The sequence below is a fragment of the Atta colombica genome, unplaced genomic scaffold (genome assembly GCF_001594045.1).
Source record: "Atta colombica isolate Treedump-2 unplaced genomic scaffold, Acol1.0 scaffold105, whole genome shotgun sequence".
Lineage (NCBI taxonomy): Eukaryota > Metazoa > Arthropoda > Insecta > Hymenoptera > Formicidae > Atta > Atta colombica.
The window spans coordinates 2,031,010-2,051,912 of NW_017259190.1; the positions used below are offsets into that span (position 1 = coordinate 2,031,010).

The following is a 20,903-nucleotide window of genomic DNA, read 5'->3' on the forward strand; positions in this document are numbered from 1 at the left end:
TTATAATTATACAATTTGCTCTAAAACAAAATCAAATATAAATATTGTGATTTTTTTTACTAAAATATTTTTATAGTATTAAGATTAGAGCACTGCTTATATGAATACATCAACTAAGCATGAGAAAAATGCCAGATATATGTATTTATATATAATATATATATATGTATAACTTTTGTTGTACATATAAAGGCACATTATAAAGACATAAAAATATTATCGCGATGTACTTTGTGCGGTAAAAGAAAGAAAAAAGTACTTGTTGATGACATCGTAGTAAAGTAACTTTTGTAGTTTTTTCCCGCAATACTTTCGCTTCCTCCGAACTTCTGGTTTAGTGGTTTCACACATGCAGACAAGATATGTGAACCTACGAGTACTCTTGTATCATTTTGCATGTCTCGGTAAATACAGTTTAACGAAGGGAGTGAATGATGAGGGAATGATAGATGTTACGTGGGTCGTTTGTTTGGCAAATACAAACAAGTGTAGGAACACATACCGTTAATTATTCAATTTTCCGAGAGTTATTTATTCTAATTAGCGTGGTAACAAATCGGGAAGAGGAATAGGCCTTTAAAATGTGATAGAGCCAAATTATCTACTAGAAACTTAGGATAAGATTAGATTTTTAAAGAATTTTGTAGAATCTAGATAAAAATAAACATTTCTGAGAGAAAGTAAAAACGCCTTTAATGCGTAATTAATATTACATTTGCTAGAAAGTGCATGAGGTACATAAGAGTTTCTCTTGTTTCTTCAAAATATCGAGGGAAATGTTAATTTTAACAGTTATAGTTCCGATCGAGTAACGACAGCAGTTAATCATACACTACGTCGAACTTCAACTGTATATTCGTACCCTCTCATCTATTCTACGTATTCACCGAATTATTATTAGCTAACTTCTGAATGCGTCGCATTTACATGTCTGTACTTCGCGATGTGTTAATTCTTGCGGATGGCATGGAAATCTGGAACAAAGGGACTAACCGCGAAACATGGGTTTCTCTTCGCTATTTCCTCTTTGTGTTCTCTTTTTTCCCTTTTCTCTTTGAGTTATCCATCTGCTCCTTGTCTTCTCCAACTCTTCTCTGGAATCTAGGCTGTTACTATGGCAACACAGGTACGGGACGCTGAGGACTTCACCGAAGGCCACCGGAGAGAAAAGGGAAGAAAAGATTCCTTCCTTCTCGCCCTTACAGCTTTCATATGTCTTGCTGTCCTTTTTCAGCCATCTCCTCCCCATCTTCCTTCTCCGTCTCGCCGATCAGATGTTTGAAAAAATCAATAAGACTCTCCCTGCCGTCTCATTCCATCGTCTTCTCTTTCTACGGTACAGTCCTCTTTATTTCTCCCTATTCCTTTCTCTCTCGGCTCCACTTTGCGACACTTTGCGTCACGCATTGAGAGGAGAGCCGCTACAACGAGAGGAGAATGGCACGCGGGGAATAAAGGAGGTAAGATGACTCAGAAGGGTTGAATGCACACGTGGAACGCTTGAGGCCACCGAGTATCCGGCACAGCTGATCGCACGAACATGTAGATACTCGATCTGCTCCTGCGCGACCCGACATCTCAAAAGCGAGCATCGATCCTCCGGTCGAAACCTTCCAACTTGGATATACGTTGCCACGAGCCATCCTAAGAATATAATAGACAGATTATCTTGATGCCTCGAAAATTGAGATCTGAAATAACACATAATACAGGATGGAAATGAGAGGGATCTCATTTTAAATGTAAACTTGGTTTTTCTTTAGTTAGAGATCAGGATGTTTACTATTACTATATCGAAAATATTTAGAATATTTTCAAGGAGTGCTTTCTGTATCCTTGAAAATCAGAAATTTTCATGGAATTTTATTGGTATTTAAGAAAATTTTTGAAATTTTATTTTTAAATTCATATTTCGTTTCTTTCTGAAAGAAAGATCATATTTTTATTACTTTTTCTTGATAATATAAATATATATAACGATAAAATTAATAAATTTAAAAAAGGCATTTTGATTTCTTATATTTAGCGTCGATTCAATAAAGTTATTTGATAAGGACTTCGATAGATTCAAGTAGTTCAGAAATTCAGATAAAGCATACTTATCGTTTATCTCAACCGTACAATAGCGTTGCTTGTTCGACTTTCTGCTGAATTATTTCAGGAACTGAATTCCTCTATAAATAGCATATTTTGGCGAGCGAACGTAGAAAGCGAATCAAAGTTACAGATTACGCGTCTGGAAAAAAGACAAAGAGAAACCTATAACATTAATGGATAAATCTGTTTCCTGGCGAAATTAGGATAATTAACAGACCAACCCAAAGGAGTGAAGTCAATGAGCGCGAAGAGAGTTTTAACTTTAAATCCAGTTCATTCTCCGGTTATGCTATTTACCACCGTTGTACATTGTAATAAACACGATTCTGTGTACAGGGACATAGTACCGTGCATAGTTATCCTATGTTACAACCGCGTTGTATATCGTGACTAACTGAAAGATACACGTTATATTCTCCGCCCAGCGTAATACTACCGCCTTCAGGAACGAACTGTGCTCCGCAATAGTCGGTAGTTGGTAGCGGTTGTCTGACCGGTGCACTTAATTCCCACGGGCAGCAATGGGAAAGAAGCTTGACAATAACCGGCTACCGTTTTATTGGATGTCCCACCCTGTTGGAGGGTGATCGCGCGGCATTACTTCTTGCAAAGTTTTGACGCAAATTATTCTTAATAAAATATTTCTCGAATTGAAAACTGAAAAGTATATAGTTAGATATGTGAATTAAGCTCTGCCATTGCAAAAAATATTATTCATGTCACTGTCTTAAATCGAATTTTTTTTTAAATAAATTCTAATTTGATATCTGAAATACGAATTAATGAAATTTAGAAAGTTGAGAGAAACAGATGGCTTGTATCATTTTTTCTCTATATAACTATAAGTTCTATATAATTATAAGTTGTGCGATCAGAAAAGTTAGAATTATATTAATTAGAAAAAGAACTCGAAATTTTTATTTATTTTTGTTTGTGAATTTTTGTTATAGATTTTTCAAAAATAGAAAAATGGAAACTGATCTCAAATACGCAGATAATTTTTTTTTAAGATTTTTTTATCATGATTTTATTTACATTTAGTCGATCCTAGTTCAGACATTTATTTACATAACTTGTATATTTCGTTAAGCGCTTTAAATTCTGTTATTCTTGTTGAATCTACCTTTCACTCGATGACGACTTTGTATATTCAAGGGAATATTATTCTGTTGACTCACTTATCATCTTCTGTTTTAACGGCTATTAGTAGGATGACTTGTGCTATTAGTCCCGTTAGTCAATTTTATATAATTATTTTAACGGCGATCAAATATCCAATTTGATTTACGCACGTGTAATTTTGTCGTTTTTAGAATGAGAAAAATTAGTAATTTGAAATTAGTAATTTAAAATTCTTTGAAAAGTTAGATTTAGACTTAAAAAAGATAAAATTAACAAATATTATGATAATATTTGAAAAATATAATTTCTTTTTGATATTTTTTATATTAAATGCTAAATTTTTATCTTTTTTTAAGTAACTCAAAAGATAGTTGTCTTCATACTATTTGTATATTACAAAAAAAAATGAGATATGTACAAACATTAAATATCTTATTCAGATTATAGCATTCCTTTGTAATTAAAATATTTCTAATGGCGTAATGAAAAATCTAATCTGCACTTTTCTGAATACAAGATTTTTTTATGTGATCAATCTAAATAAAATTATATAGTATAGTACAATCTGGAATACAATTTTAAAAATAAATAAATTTTTATTCAATATTATTTAAGATATTTACAATAATTCAGTTATTCACAATAATTCAAAATATTAAAAAATTTTAAATCAAAATTTACTATTAATATTAATTTACTATTACTATTAAAATTCTTTTGATTAACATCAAAAGAATTTTTTAATTAATATTACCTAATTTTTTTATATCTTTGTGTAGTGCGTGCAGTTTTGAATACTTATTTATATATATAAATTATAAAATTTTTTTTTAGTTAGAGAGTCCAGAATGTTTACCCGAAAATACTTAGAATTTTCAAGGAGTTTCTTCTGAATCCTTAAAAATCAAGAATTTTGTCGGTATTTAAGAAAATTCTTGAAATTTTAGATTTTTTCCTATTTTGGAAAAAATATCTTCTCTTCAAAATTTTTTTAAATATATAAATGTAAATAAGTTAAATATATAAATGTAATAATTATCATTTTACATCTTTTGTTTGTGACTTTTGCACTCTTTTATAGCATTATTGTATTATTTTATAAAATAACGTATACGTTATTCTAAAGTAATATAATTTGCGTCTTTGATCATAAAAGATACAGAAAATGTTGTTGCATTTGTGTAAGTAATATCGTGATATCGAGCTCGTTGTGCTGCTGATAAAGTTAATTTGAAATCATAAATTCATTTATCACCTTTTGAACAAGCAATATAATTCGCATCTACAGTCATTGATTGCGACAGAAAATATTGTGCAAATCATATCTTCGGGTTCTTTCACCGATAAAATTAATCTAAAATTGCTTATCTCTAGAAATCAACATGTTTTGATGTATTCTTGTTCTTTTTTTGTTGCAGGTCAGTATGCTCTGATGTCGGAAAGAATCGTCCATGAAATGGGTAAATAACATATTTAAACGAATTATCGCTTGAACGATCTTTATACAAAAGAAGACAAATTAGTTTGATTTTAAGTTGAAGATATTTTAGAAATATTTTTAAATATATTATATAATGTAGGAATGTGTTAACCATTTTTTTAGATTACTATTTATTGAATTATGTTGGATCTTTTATAGTTGAGAAGATTCGATTACGCGAGCGCGACGCAAAAACTTCATCCGCGCATTTTACAACGTGCAATGAAGCGTCTTACATCACATTAACGGCAATCCCTTAACATTTTACGGTTGGTCGCATCGCGGTTTTCTATTCGGTAATGTGCGGCAGCGATTAGTTTCCGATGGCCATTGTCAGGCAAGCGAATGGAACGAAGAGTCTAGTGCATATAAAAAATAAGTCCGCCTAGAAAACGTGTTACGAGAGATAATAGATGTATAAAATAGAGTATTAAACTACAATAGCACGAGTAACTTTGCTTCACATCGAATGAGGACAAAAAGCAGCAGTTTAATATAGTGCCATTTGCGCGAAAGTAGCATTTTCCTCCTTTTGAAGAACAAAAGATTTCGTGAAAGTACATAATGTGAAGTCCGGAGACCGCATTGTAATACTTCTTTACAGTGCTGAAAAGAAAGGAAAAAGAAGAAAAAGATATAACAAAAAAAGTATAACAGAAAAAGAAACAATAGAAGTTTCAGAAAAAGAAACAACACAGAAGTTTGTTCTAATTTATATTAACGAGTTATTTAGTATATATTAAGGAGTTATTTGGTAGCTACTTTTCTTTGGAATTCACGAAATTATGTTTGATTATTACTTTCCCAATGCTAAATAATTTAGAAAGCTTTCTTCACTGTAGCGGCACGTTATCACTTTCGTTGTTTAGCTTTATTTTTCTTTCTCTAAATGTGGAAATTATTCATTTTTATCTCCAAATATATATTCCATTTCGCGTATAATTCTTCTCATAAATAAATGGACCACGAGAGATTTGTCTTCGAATCATTTTGAGCTTTTCGCTATTGCATACATCAGAGTCTGTGATTCATTCTAAGAACACGATCGAGCAAAGCCAAGGGTGATAGTCACGTCCGGTTAAATTATATAACTTGCATAATCTTTCGACTGCACGCCTGGTCGTGTACTCCCAATGATACTTGGTTAACCCTTTCGCTGCAATATTAACCCCATAAAGTTTAAACATAATACAAAGCATCGTTTTTATTTCTAGTTATTTTATTTCTACGATAAATGTATTATATATTAATTTTTATGCATATTTATTAATGGAAAATTTTACATTTGAAAATATAATATTGGTAGGCACAAAATATATCTAAATAGCAAAAAAAAAATTGAATATCATGAACGTTATTTTCGTTATAATATATGAAAATAATTGCGAATATATTTCCTATTAAAAAAGTATTATTATTGTGTAATTTTGTTTTATTTTCTGTTGGAGATATCTAGAAATTTAAAAGAAGTAAATCCGATAAGATCGTACTCCGATTATGACATATTGCGACTGATTGCTCGCTTTTGCTACGCTCTCTTGAGTTCAAACTTCAAAAAAAAAACGACTTTCGTCCCGACGATTTTTTCTGATAATTCATCCGAAACTATTAATTTCGATTCTACTTTATATTTGTACTTTTCATGATTCGCGTTCACCGCAATTAGAGAACGGTACTTTTGAGCGGGTCAATGCATCCGTTCGAGATCGTCGAGCGTGCTCAGAAACAAAGGAGTCAGGTTTCACGCTTTTGCGCCAATGTTTCCGGAATAATGTTTTCGTAGTACATGCATTAACTTTTTACTTCCCTTGACAGGCGGGGTGTTCCACTACTCTACTTGACCCTTTTTACGCAAAAGAATTTTCCTTAGGGGGAATGGAATTTTTTTAAAACGGTGGTAAAAGTTGTTTCATCCATAACAGAATTAGGAATTGCGAAAATATATAGAAAGATTTCGAATTGAGATAAATAAAAGAATTTTTATCGTTTATTTGATTTTTAGTTGAACTTTTAATTTGACGTTTGCTTAGAAAGATATTCAATGTTGGAATTTAACGAGATAGGTTAATCAAATATTTATTAAAGAAAGATGGGCAGGAAATAGGTCAAAGAATGACAGCAGCCCGGGGACATGAATGTCTGGATGCGTCGTAAATTGAAACATAAGATTCTTGTTTCAATCCTCAGGAGCTATTTTCTCTTTAACAAAGAAATTGTTATGTTCTATACTATTATAATCAAAAGAAATATTTTTTAACAATTTTCAAGAAATCGACATATTGATAATTTAATTGTTATTAAAGCAATTAACTCTTTTTATGGAGTTTATCATTAGAATATAACTGCTTAAATTTTTGTGGAACTAGAACTTGAGAAGGAGAAAGAGAAAGAGAGAAAGAGAGAAAGAGAGAGCCACCGAGACCAGACATTAATTAAGCTGCGGTTTAAACTAACTGGTGAAACTGGGTTTAATAGTCTAACGGTCATCGTTAGAAGTATTTTACTTAATTATTTCATCCCGCTATTACGGTTAGACTGCTATTATGACTGGTCGCTATGAAATCACGAGATAAACATCAAGCAGTGTGTAAGCAAATTTATGCCTATGCAAATCATCGAGTCTAATTCGAGCAAATCGTAAATATCGAATCGGACGAAGTTTAACTATCATAACTAGAATACGTTGTACTATCGACATCCCCACGGTACCGAATGGTGCTCTCTTCGTGCTCGTGAACAAACAAAGGTTTTACATTCAAAGGATTTGCGTATCCAGGCTTGAATGCGGCTTATTTAAACAGGTTAACCGGATTAATAGTGTTTGTGTCACTCGCATGATGGTGGACATTATTGAATGCGGTTGCTGTGCACGTTATCGAATAGGACCTGCATTAAGACCGGATAACGTATGCTGGATAAAGAATAGTGCAGTTACGACCCCACCCGCGAGATTCCCGTTAAAGAAGCATTAAGCGATTCCCATCGGGTCGCACATCGGAAGCGATCTCTCGCTTCCGCAATTACGCAATCATGCTTGATTCCATTATCAATCCGTTATTTTGTTGCGTTAGAATATTCCAAGTATACTTGCAATTAGTCCAATATCCATCTTCAGATTCATCTTCTCACCTCCTTATGATGTTATAATAAATTCCCAAAAATGCTCCCATGAAAATTCCTAGATAATTTCTAAATAAAAAGAGAGAGAAAACTGTCTGGATCTGATTGGATTAATTAAAATTCTAGTTGAAAATGAACGAATTCGAATTTTCTGATTAAATCTGCTAGAATTCTGGTTTACAGAAAGAATAATTTTGTTGAAGTGTTAAAAAATTTAGCCAGATATTCAGATCATTGAGATAATTATGTAGGACGCACAGAATCGCGATTGCAAGTATTTAAGCTGCAATTGCACTCAAGGTATTGATATCCGTGTCTTCGATAGTATGGAAAGCACATCAGTCATTCGGAACAGGAATATCCTAGTCAGTAGTCTTGTGCGCGGCAGCGTGGCAGTGCACGTGAATGTGGGTTAGAATGCAGCAGGGTAACCAAGCCACGACGAGCGCAAGCAAGCAGGCAAGCAGCTGACGCGGTAGAATCAATATTCTCACGTGTACGCGTCTACATATAGTACACGCACGGGAACCAACCCGTGTTCGTAAACGACATATATACATGACCTGAGAAAGGTGGCGATCATTAGCAGCAACGACGATCAAAATAATTTGGAGTTTCAGAGTGTGATGTAACCGATATTGGTTTCTTAACGATCACATTACGGATATTAAATATGTGGTAATTAATAATTACTCTTAATTAATAATTACTTGACGATTTCGTAACAAATATTAAAGTTACCGTTTGTATCACCGTGTTACGTAATTATCTTTATTGATCTTTGCCTTTTGACAAATTTCGAATTTACTTTTTTTTCGAAAGAGGTATTTAATTAAGAGATCTTTTTTTCTGATCAATTCTTTGAAGGGAATACTCTTCTATTTATTTGAATGATTTTTAAGAAAGAATATTGGGCTCGATTATCATTGTAATTTTCTGTTTACAATATTTTTACTTCTTCTGTTTATTTCAAGTTTTTTTTTATTATTTTAAGCTTTCAAAAAAATGTGAAAAAACTTTAAAGTTATTATACTTTTTAACATCTCTATTACAGTACCAAATAGTTTTTACATTAAGTCCTTCTCTTTATTTCGGAAAAATTTGAAATTTCGCTTGTATTAAAAAAGATTCAAATTGTAGACGGGAAATTAAATTGATGATAAAAACAAATACATGTCTATTATATCTTTTCAACTTTTATATTTCTGGGAACGCGTTATCAATTCGAAGTACATAATTATCGACATTTATACAAAAAGAAATGGATGTGCTAATATTATTAACTTATTTCGAACATATGTTGAAATGAATTAATTTCACTCGGCTTTACGCGAATTATTTTTATCTATCGGACAATGACGGAAGTCATTGGAATTTGCTTTACGATAAAAGATTTATCAATTTTTTTTTACGGGAAACGCGTTCATCGAAATACGCCGCGTTCGATGTACTGGCCATCGAGATAAGAAATCGCAATCTTTTCTCACCCTACTCGAGCAAGTAAATAAAAAATATCATATCCTTCGCGATAATCGCTATCGTTCTTCTGCAATTAAGTTGACTACTCACAATTAGATAACTTTGTCTCCGACGTTTTTTTTTATATCAATATATGTTCTTGTAATATATTATTTAAATATTCTTCATTAAAACTTAATAAAATTTTTCTCTTTTTAAAAAATTGAGTCGACGAAAAACTGGATCTTTTTATAGATATCTTTTCGTTACATCGAAAAAACAATTTTACTAAAGTATATAAAAATTTAGCTATAGATACAGATTCACATACAGAAAATAATTTCATTAGACCAAAATAATTATGAATGTTTAAGCTCTTAAAATGCGAAAGCTTTTTGCAGGATTGCTCATTATACTTGAGCGTCCTATACAATTATTTTGATATAGTTCAACAAATTGTTTTCAGATCCGTATCTATCTATTTTTAAACATTTCAGCAAAATCATTCATGCAATTATGAATTAACTCCTATTCAGCACTCAAGTTCGTTCAATGTATTTTATGAATATTATCAAACGCAACATTGTACAATTATTTTTAGCTGGTGTCGCAGAAAGCAAATTTTTAAACACAATACAATTATCGAAAAATCAAGTAATTTTTCAGGTGTATATTTTCCTTTTTAAAAATGTGCGATGTCAATTCATAATCATAATGCAATATAATTTTTCAATTAATACTCGTTGTTTCTATAGCATGAAACATGTTTATCTATCTAATTTGTCCGCATTTATCTATCGCGACTCGGATAATTGCCTTTCATTGGAGATGACTGATCGATGAGATTCTCGGCACACCCGCTCGCCATCGGAGTCGCTAATTTTTAGAAAGCGCGAATCGAAGCGGGCCCTTCACGTTTGACCTCTTTCGCGACTCGCGTTCGGCTCCCCGCGATAAATCACGCCTCGACCGCCGCGCCGACCGTGTGTACCGGATCCGCGGCGCTTACTTTCAAATCTCGCGGTCAGCCCAGGAGAAAAGAGAGAGAAGGGCAGAGAAACGAAGGAGGACGCACAAAGGGGAAACTCGTCTTGACGGAAGAAAGTCCCCGAGCGGGTTTGGTTCGACGGCGAACGCCTGGATGCGTTTATCGGACCTCGCGCCATCGCGCGCGCAGTATAGATGTCCGCTCGTCCGCGCGCCACCATTGGACCATGACCGATGACAGTGGGGAACGAAAACGCGAAGCGATTGGTAGTCGCGCGTCGGCGCCGACGGAAGCGACCGCGAGAGGGTCGCTCGCGAGAGACCAGGTTCCGCATCGGCGCTCAGACGGTCGAGAACCATGCACCCTGTCGCGTCATCGTCTCGCGAATAAGCTTTCGTTTACCGCGATCCGAAACTGTCATTCGAGCTCTTCGTTCCTTTTGATCAACGCAAAAAGAAACTGAATCCTAAGTACTCATAGATACATTGGAGTTGAACGAGCGCGGCATTGAATTTGTGACACGTGACTGTGTGCGCGGAAGCTTGTAAAGAACGTGACCTATTCGTTAAAAGAGAGGGAAGGAGAGGTGGAAGAGAGGAAGATCAGACGCAGATCAGGTGACAGGAGTCCATCGTACATTCGGGCCTCTTCGTCATCCTTCGGGGACGAATCTCCCTCTTTTCTCTGCGCCCTGTGCCAAAGAAGAAATCGGAGTAGTCGCCGCTTGGCACTTCCGCGGTCTGTTTCGGACATTCTCGGTCCTCTCGCTTTCTACGAGTATCTAACGCGGTAGGATTCTCTCTCTCTCTCTCTCTCTCTCTCTCTCTCTCTCTTGTTATTCGGTAAGATTTACGGGAGATGAGGTGACTTTCGGTATCGAACGGAAAGAACACGGTGTGTATTGTGTGGTGGCGCGCGCGCGTGTTTTGAGAGAGGAAGAAAGAGAGAGAAAACGTCTCCGGAACGTGTGCATCTTCGAAAGTAGCTCGGATACAGTTCGAGGTGTGCGAAAGTTATTTCGACGCGAGTGCGCCATTTGACACTGACTGCACCGCGGGAAGCGCTAAAATTGGATATCTCTACCGCGCCGAGTTCGCACAGCTGACCGCGGGGTCGAACCGGACGATGCGCCTCGTCGTGAGATTACCCTGCAAGCGATAACGACGAAGGTAAGATGAGTCTTTCTCTCTCTCTCTCTCTCTCTCTCTCTCTCTCTCTCTCTTTCTCCATCGCGTTTCTCTCGTGTCAGGTAAATACCGCAGGTTTTGATGACGTTAATTAGAGGCGACCACCGAAATGTTGAGCGCTTCACTTGCGCAAAGTGAAACGCGTTTGGCGTGGATATTTACACCTGAAGGACTCTATTTTGGTTCGCTGAATATCGATCTTTGTGTACACTGGCATCGACACTTTATTACACTTGATACACGCACTCGTTTGTGTAAATATTTTATCTGTGGGGAAGACATTGAAATATTGTTTCTTGAAAGGAGTCGTATAAGTTCTCTTCAATTAATTTATATACCTTAATTTATATACCTTAATTAGCTTTTGCTTTAATAGATTATGTACTTTGCTGGACCCTTCTCTGAATAATTTGATATTAATATAATTATTTGATATTAATACTTTTGAGGCTTTATTTTGAGATTCTTACACTATATTGTGAAATAATTCCACTTTGGAATTCTTACATATTCTCAATTAATTTTCATGACTAATAATGTTTCATTGTGATACTCATAGTACTTAGATAAATAATATTAATACTGTTTTTCAAATAACATTTCTAATTCGAATTTTTTAAGTTCTTCATTTAAAGATAATTTGTTTTTTAAAGATATTTAATCGCGTTATTTATCAAGTTCGCATAATTTACTATTTAAGTTGTTCATTTAATAACTTGTTATAGAAAATAATTCTTACTAATATAGACCATTATCTTCAATTTTTTATCAGAGCTCTTAATAATTTTGTCTCTCGTTAGAATTCCTAGTTTAGTTAACGCGGATGCGATCATATCGACATTATCGCACTTATTCTCACGTTTATTATAGAAAAAAATGTGGCACATTTCACGAAGTCAATTTCCGTGCGTGTACATGGAAAAGCTAATGCACCTATGTATGTATTATGCATCTCGGTTCTGCATAACGACGCAACGGTTCCGAGTGACGTAAGATATTTCTGCTTATGGCAAGATAGAAAAGAAATACCTGACGGCGCTAATGTTATTCGTTAAAGTTTCTAATGAGTATGAGAGAAGTGTGTACTCCTTCCTAGCTATTGTGTAAACATTCAAAGACGAACACGCATGTTGTTCGTAGATTCTTGAAGGTAGATCAAATCCATAGATACTGCGATTATGTATGTTACTCCGTTATGCGAACTACATTCCAATGAACGAAGTATGACGATAAATCTTATAAAATGCACATGTGTCTTCTTTGAGAATATAATACAATTAGCGACAACTTATTATTGCTAATAGTAATGATAATTTTTTAAGATAAAATTATTACGTGAGCGAACACGGAAATTATTCTAAATAGACAAGAAGCTTACGTTGTATTTTATTATTATTCTATCTATTAGGAATATCGGAATATCGGAAATTGATTGATCAAAAATCTTACGATAAAAACTATTCTATTTATGCAATGCAATCCAGTAAATTGATATCGAATTGATTTCTTATTTCTTGTTATAGAAAAAAAATAATATAGACTTGAATCACGTCGATTTCTTACAAAGAAAACGTACATTCTAATTCGGTCACGAAATATGAATTTTCACGATTCAATCGTCAGTCTGTTTATCTCGGCTTCGCGCCAAGATCTCATACGCTTTCGATTTACAAAATATGTATGACTTGTGATCATCATGTGTTCTGATTTCTCTCTCGGGGGACATCGGTTTCACTCCCTCGCGATACGCGCTTTCCCAACAGAATGATTACCGAACAAACGTCGCGCATTCTTTGCAATTATTATCATCGCGAGGAAAAACATGATGCGAACCGCATTGGACTTTCTCGAACTTTGAAACATTTTCTCGCGAATACATCATCAATAAAAAAAATGTTAACGTTATCTAGTCGAATTTTTAATTCTGCATTGAAAGATATACCTACTAAATTTTAAGAAATCATTTGAATAATACCAACTGAATATTTATTAAATATAACGATATTTGTACAAGAATCGTTAATTTGATTTAATTATCATTTCTTTTCATTGAATCAGTAAATATTTATTTACTGTAAATAAATTTTTTAATTGGCATTATTCAATTAAATATTTATTAAAATTAATAATATTTTTTTCTTAACATTTAGTAGTAGTAGTAAAGCAATTTTTATTTGTAAAAGGTTATTAGAAATGTTGTCACAACACGGACATGCATAATGCAGAAGATTTGTTATGGTTAACTTGAAGGAATTCAAGAGGCATCAATTTAAGAGAATATGTTTCTTCCTATTGTACGCAACAAATAAATGAATATTTCTTGAAATTTTGCAGATTTCATTGAAATTTGACTCTAAGTTTTATTAATTCCTGGATGATGAATCGCGTCGTGAACCGTTGCAAAACGCAGGTCACGCACTCGATGATTATGAAGCGGGCATTATCCTCGATCGGGATCGGCATACGTTCCTTTCTACTGTGCCAGTCGGTGGGAATTGCTGCTTCGAGATTTTAAAGCCGTTGCTACAGAGGTTCCCAAATTGTTCCGACTTCAAGTTTTTTTTTATGTTGCTATCAAATTTTAAAATTACATATATTAAATTTTGTTATAAACATATTTACAATTATTCAAGAAAAGATCTTATTTATTACAATCGAACTTTTTCAGAAAGTAAATTAATTTGAATTATGATTTTAAGACATAAATAATACATTTATGTTATATATATTTTATCTAAATAAATATGTACATTGAATTTTTTTCTAATTTTTAATTGAAAAATGTATATTAAAATTTTCCATTTTTCTTTTAACATTTTTTGTGGCGTTAGTTTGAGAACCAATGCGTTGCTAGGTGAAAGATCACAATACGAGCGGTCGAGCCAGCGAGCGAGCGAGTAGTCGAGTGACTCAGAGTCCGAGTATCCGTGGCACAGAAACTCGTGACGGCCATTGTGATCACCTTTCTTTCATCGAGTTTCACAATCTGCTCATGGAATTCGTAATATCGACCGTGACGTATGAGAGTTTGGCGTTGCATTGTTAAAAACGAGACAGTTCTCGTTAATATAAGAGATCGTTCATGCTTAATGTTGCTACCGATTCAGGGTATTGATGTGAGTGGGTAACGTGGGTGACGTGAGTAGCCTCCCGCAGGGATGACTGATCTGCGTGATCATTTAGACTCAGCGAATCTATATCTAAACTCAATATACTTCATATACATTCATTCACTCCATATACTTGTACTTGTACTCTTGTGGATGATAATGCAATAAACATTAGAGGAAAATTCATAGATACACAGTTGAAAAATTTGTGTTAAATTTAACACAAAAATATGTAGTATAGGAAGCAATACAAATATTATGTAAAAAATTAATATAAAAAACATAATACTGATAAAATTTGTAAGCAATTTTATTTTTTCATAAAAAATAATATTTAAGTATCTAGATATAGAATATAATATTTATATATGCAATTATTATTTAAACCGCTTTATTTTTTCTTTGAACTATTTTTCTTATTTTATATTATGTGACAAATTTAGACTTTTTGTTTTAAATCTAAAAGTTGAGTATTGATTTTCTGTGAAAAGTGAAATAAACTAAGAAAATCTCTATAAAAACCCCAAGTAAGATTTACTCCAATTTTTTAAATCTTTCTTCTAATAACATATCATCTCGAATGTTGATGTGCATTTCTGTTTTAGACATTTGATTCTCCTTTCATATTCTTTGTTATACAGTGTCTCCCAAAGTATCTCGACCTAAATAACAATTCTGATCCGAAAAAGAGAGCACGATAAGAATGACGGCAAAAGATCTGCTTGGATCTCATCCCTCGTACAAGCTCTGATGTTTTTTTCCATGCACGCAGGTTACGTTTGACCCAAATACGAAATTGTGCCTGTCTTGCTGCCGGAAGTTACAACGATATCGCTATCGGGGAGATGTCGTCGTGACGGTATAAAAGACAGGGATATCGATAACGTTGCTGTCAAGCTACTGCAAGTAACGTGGCGTGAGTGCCACTTCCATTTTCGCTGGGAGTAAGTTGGCTTTTTCGGGGTGCGTGCGTAACGAAACAATGAATCCTTGATAGCACAGGCTTGATTCCTAGATATCATCACTATATGCAATGGGCATGACAAATGTAAATGTATAAATGTATGATAGGGTACAGCGCTATAAGGAGATCAGTTTGTATCCAGCATGTACGAAATTATAAGATATATAGAGAAATTGATGGCTGAATGTAGCAATTATTGTTTGTGTAAAAAAAATGAAAATATTAGAATATTGTCAAAAAATAATTTTATTAATTTCTCTGTTAAATGTATTAAACGACGCAAAGAAAGAAGACATTCTTTAATTTGCTTTACTCTTTAACAGAATGATTTTATAAATGGCAATTTATTGATTTTTTAGAGCTTTATTTACTCTTTCTAAAATAGAGTTTTGCTTAACGAGAAATAATTTCGATAAAGTATTCATAATCTTTTTTGTGCCTCTAATTTCGAGTCTGAGACAGGTTGAATATAAAGAGTTCTAAATTAGAGTGAACCAAGCCTATAATTTCAAGATTTACTTTGGATGAGATTTTGCATACTTAAAATGGATCGTACACACAAATTATGGACTTAATCTCCGGTCAGAGTATAAATGCCTCATACATAAAGTATCGCGTGAAAATGATGAACCAATAAATCAAGTAAATGTTTTGCAAAATATTAGCATACATATATCCGAAATATATAGACTGTAAAAGCTGTCAGTGATTATTTCTGAATAGAGAGCCAGTTTGATATGTATTCTCAAATATTTAAAAAAGAAATTTTATGTGAAGAAGATTGGAAATCACCTGGACTATTTTTCGCGAAATGCTGCATGATGATTTCCGAGAAAATATTTTCTGAGACGACCGATATGAAGTCCGTGAATCAACAGCGCTCGATGCAATTTTATAGGAATAACTTCAGTTAATGGAATACCGTAGATTTTAAGAGTTCGATACGAATGATCCAAAAGCAACACAAAAGCTACAAATTGACTAGCGTGTTCATCGCGAATAGAGATAATGCTCTTCTTGACGAAACATAATACTAGCATTTACATTAAAATTATCCGAGGAATTTTGTCATTATAAAAAATACAAAAAAAATAATTTAGAATAATATTCTTTTAATTAATTTTTCACATACACAGAATGTACTTTTTTATTTAGACAAAGAGATAATAAGAGAGTTAAAAACATGAGACAGGATATTAAATCAATAATAATAATCTATGCATACAGTAGAAAAGAAACATAATTAATTTTTATGTTCTACTGTTTTTATGTTCGTTTATGTTCTACTTATTAATCTTTTTTTACATTAATTAATATTTTATTAACGAATTTTTTACATTAAGTAATATTAAATTAGATTTCCAGCTGTATAATTTTTACTTCTATAATGTTTCATTGATTTTCTTTCATTGAACTTTATTTGTCGAGAGGAGAATAGTGGAATGTAACTGCTTCAACACTGCAACTGGTGCATGGTAAACAGGTTCTTTGTTGATTTACGCGCAATGAAATACACAGCGTGAAAGCACAAGCGACTGATCGTTAGTCGGACATCTCCGAGTTCGATACGACTGTTCCCCGAAACGATTTTGTCTAAAAATACACTGACCTCACATATAAATTAGTTTTATATACGAATCACGAGTAGAAAAGTTTCCGAATAGATAATGCTCAATTTGATCTATTTGCTAATAGCTTCCACTCGCTGTCCATTAATCTTTAAGTTGATACCTATTTTTATCATTTTATTATATCATACCTCACTTATCATCCTATCATATTTACGATATTAAAATAAAATGACATTCTTTACCGTATACATTATTAATTTGCTGCTACAAATAACTTCCTCTTTTATTTCTTCGGACTTTTTATTTTTGTAATATACATATAGAAACTTAAAAATATCAAATGTTATATATACCCACGCAATATATAACTGTTTTAATTAAACATTCGTGAAATTTCACTTATTCTATCGCGTATATTGCTCAAATCAAAATTAAAGTCTTTTCAAGTATAAGTAAACGTTATATAATACGGATCATTTTAATATGGATATTCTCTACATTTTAAGTTGAGTGCACTATTACAAAATCCAAATAAATAACTAGCTTCTATTTTGATGTTGACATGGTATACGATGTCAACATAAAAGCTGTTTCGTCAAATTGAATGTTATGTAACGCATCATCGATCATGATTGCGAAGTAGTTGTTCTTTTCTCTAAGAATTTCATAAAAGTCACGATCCATTTTCAGAATCTTGTTCCAAGTTAAATATTATTTTTAATATATTATATGTGTAATTTCTTTTTTAAATATTATATACATAACATCTTTAATTTGGTTTATTTCATTATTATTGTAATTATTTATGTTTTATTATTGTAAATATGAAATAATTTCTTGCATATCTCTAAATTTGTTAGTGTCTCTGTATTACTCAGGAAAGACGACAAAGCATTAGAGAATAAATTACGAATATGTATTGCGAATTTACAAAAAATTCCATTGTAATTATGATGCTGCAGCGTTCTCATTAAAGCCCAATTTTGCGCGGTAAAAAATCTTCGTTAAAGTTAAACCTCGTTAAAGTTAAACTCATTTGTTCTTTATACGTTTGCTGGCTGTTAGCTTTTTATTACACCTATGTAAAATTTTCCGTTGTATAAAAAAAGCGCATTTCGTTTTCTAGAATTAATTCCGCGCGTCTCCTTTCACGACAAACCTCTGGCCGTTTCGCAATATCGAGTACGAGAATTGCTGCAGAAAAAGAAATACATAAACGTTAAACGAAACATTGCGGTAAGAATTCGTGTACGGTATTTGAAGCTTGTGTATATACCTCACTGCAGACATCCAGTGAGAATTTTTGTCCGCAATTAACATTCTACCGGCGATGGACTTTCCCCTCTTTTTTCTTGCTTTTTTCTCGAAGCATAAATTATATCGTCGACGATGAAATGGGCGATGACAAGGTTATTGCCGTCAGAATTCTGTGACGTTGTTATACTCAAAAGTAACAATCGCCATGCTCGTATTTTGGTCTATCGTGATATTAACGTTAATATATTTAAAGTGATAGCTTTTGATACTTTTTTAACTTTTTTGAAGACATTAGCACATATATGCATGTTTAATTTTTTTAAATTCCCAATATTGCTGAAACGAACAATATTTTACTGCCATATTAAATAATTTTTTTAACTTTAAAAATTAAATTAAATTTTAGCATTAGATGCAATTTACAATATATTTATTAAGCGAATTGCAACAATCCATCATAGTTCAAAACAAATTGATATAAATATTTATTAATATTAATTGTAATAATATTAATTTTGTTAATTCTATATTGCGAAAATGCTATATTACCGAAGTTAATAAAATAAGTACATATTAAATCAAATTTGAATTTAAATAAAATTTGTTTAGTGAGATAAATAAATAAATTAATTAAAATATAAATAGAATTATAATAATCACTTTTTTAATACACTTAATGACAATTAATATTGTTCTAATATTTTACTATATTTTGTACATATTTTATAGTATTACAAATTGAACTATATTTTTATTTACACACTTATTAATATTTTTGCAGCTTGATGATGATTTTATTTTATTTTTTAATTTATTAGATACAAATCACAATTTGGACGATGACAGATCTCAGACATCATAAATTATAGTTTTCAATTATTGTTATAAAAATTGTGAATTATCTTATCGATGGCTATCGAAATGCCAACACCTACTTCGTTTTCCAGCAACTTTTGGAACCTGGCCAAAAGTTCTTGTTATTAGAAACTGTGATAGTACTTTATCACAGTACTAGTTTCCACAAAAGACAAAGCGGCCATTTGTCGAATAGAACGCTTTACCTCCGCTTGCAATGTATCGATTTTATTAGCATTGAAGAAACTTTTTCAATTATTTCGCACACTCGACTCAAAGTCATCACGCTCGATATATCACGAAGCCATAGAATATTACACGAGATAAATATGGATTTCCGTAATCTAACTTGTAACTCGACTCGCGACAAATGCCGGATGCAGGTCGTCAACCTGTCGTAGAAATTAGAGGTGAAAAATTATTCGTTGGCATTGGCTAATATGGAATCGATAGCACTTTGTTGACCAAACTGAAAACGCCACGTATACGATCACTCAATTGACGCAGCAACTATCACGCCTACGATATGAGAACAATCCATATATAGTATATAGTATATATATATATAATTATTATCAGACTTGCATAGAGAAAACAATGGAATTTTTCTATCCTTAATATGATTTATGTAAATGATTTATCACGCATTATTATTTCCTGCTATAATAATCCTGCTATAATAATTTGTTATGAAGACCTTACTTGAAAAAAAATACATGAATCTGAAATGTTTGAGGAATAGATTTTAATTAATAAATTAAAATTCATTAAATAAATAACATTTTTATTTTACATTTTATAAAATTCTTACTCATAAAAAATGATTAAATGTCGGTTAATACATTGAGAAAAAAATATTAATTCAATTAAAGTCTATATTATGGGCTGTCACTAACATAAGTGATTAATTCATATATACAATATTTTTATTGACATTAAGGCATAAATTATTATTTCAATAATCAAGGCCTTTATACCAATAAAAATATATATGAATTAATTATTTATGTTAATGACAGCCCGTAATATAAACTTTAATTGTATCAATAGCATTTTTTTGTCAGTGTATAATTTATGTATGATTTATAGAAAAATCTAAATTCATTAATCTAATCTTATCACTGTTTTTATCACTGTTGTTTCTACTTACATAGTATTTTGCTCTGTAATGCGTTTTTTGCTAACTAAAATCCATTTCGTTCGAATCAAGCTGCTCCGTCTGGAAGTAATTAGATAAGATGCCAGCCGTAAAATATTTCAGCGAAGGATGCCGTGCACCAACATCTCCTGTGAAGGACAAGCTAAGGAATCGCTCACGAAAGGACCACCAAGCGAGTAAAAGCATCTCTTTCTCGAACTCTCAAGGCGAATGTATACGGTTTACTCTCGATTACCAACGTAAATGGACTTTCTGATTGAATGCTATTGGCAAATCCGAGTTTCTATTTAGATACAATATAAAGAAAATTTATCAAACAATACTATTACTATCAAGTATTAGTTTCGAAATGTTTATAAATTTTTGGAAAGAATAAGTAGAAAATAAACTTCTTGATTTTCATTTTAATTAATGATGATTTTATCTTTAATATTTAGATTTTATATGCATTATAGAAAGTAAATAAGAATTTCATAAAATTAAAGTCTTAAAGAGAGATAAACATAAAATGTGAAATATATATATACATATATAT

The 20,903-nt window shown here is 32.4% G+C and overlaps 1 protein-coding gene across 6 annotated transcripts in view; it reads left to right on the top strand.

Moving 5' to 3' along the window:
• The window catches only part of LOC108690496 (serine/threonine-protein kinase tricorner), a 138,804-nt gene that overhangs the window by 88,837 nt on the left and 29,064 nt on the right, over window positions 1–20,903 (top strand). The window contains exon 1 of one of the 6 annotated variants that reach the window (XM_018197853.1): window positions 10,990–11,434. The exons of the other annotated variants lie outside the window; for them this stretch is intronic. The gene's annotated coding sequence lies outside the window, so the exon portion shown is untranslated. Of the gene's footprint in view, window positions 1–10,989; window positions 11,435–20,903 lie in introns of those variants that run through there. 6 annotated transcript variants of the gene reach the window in all.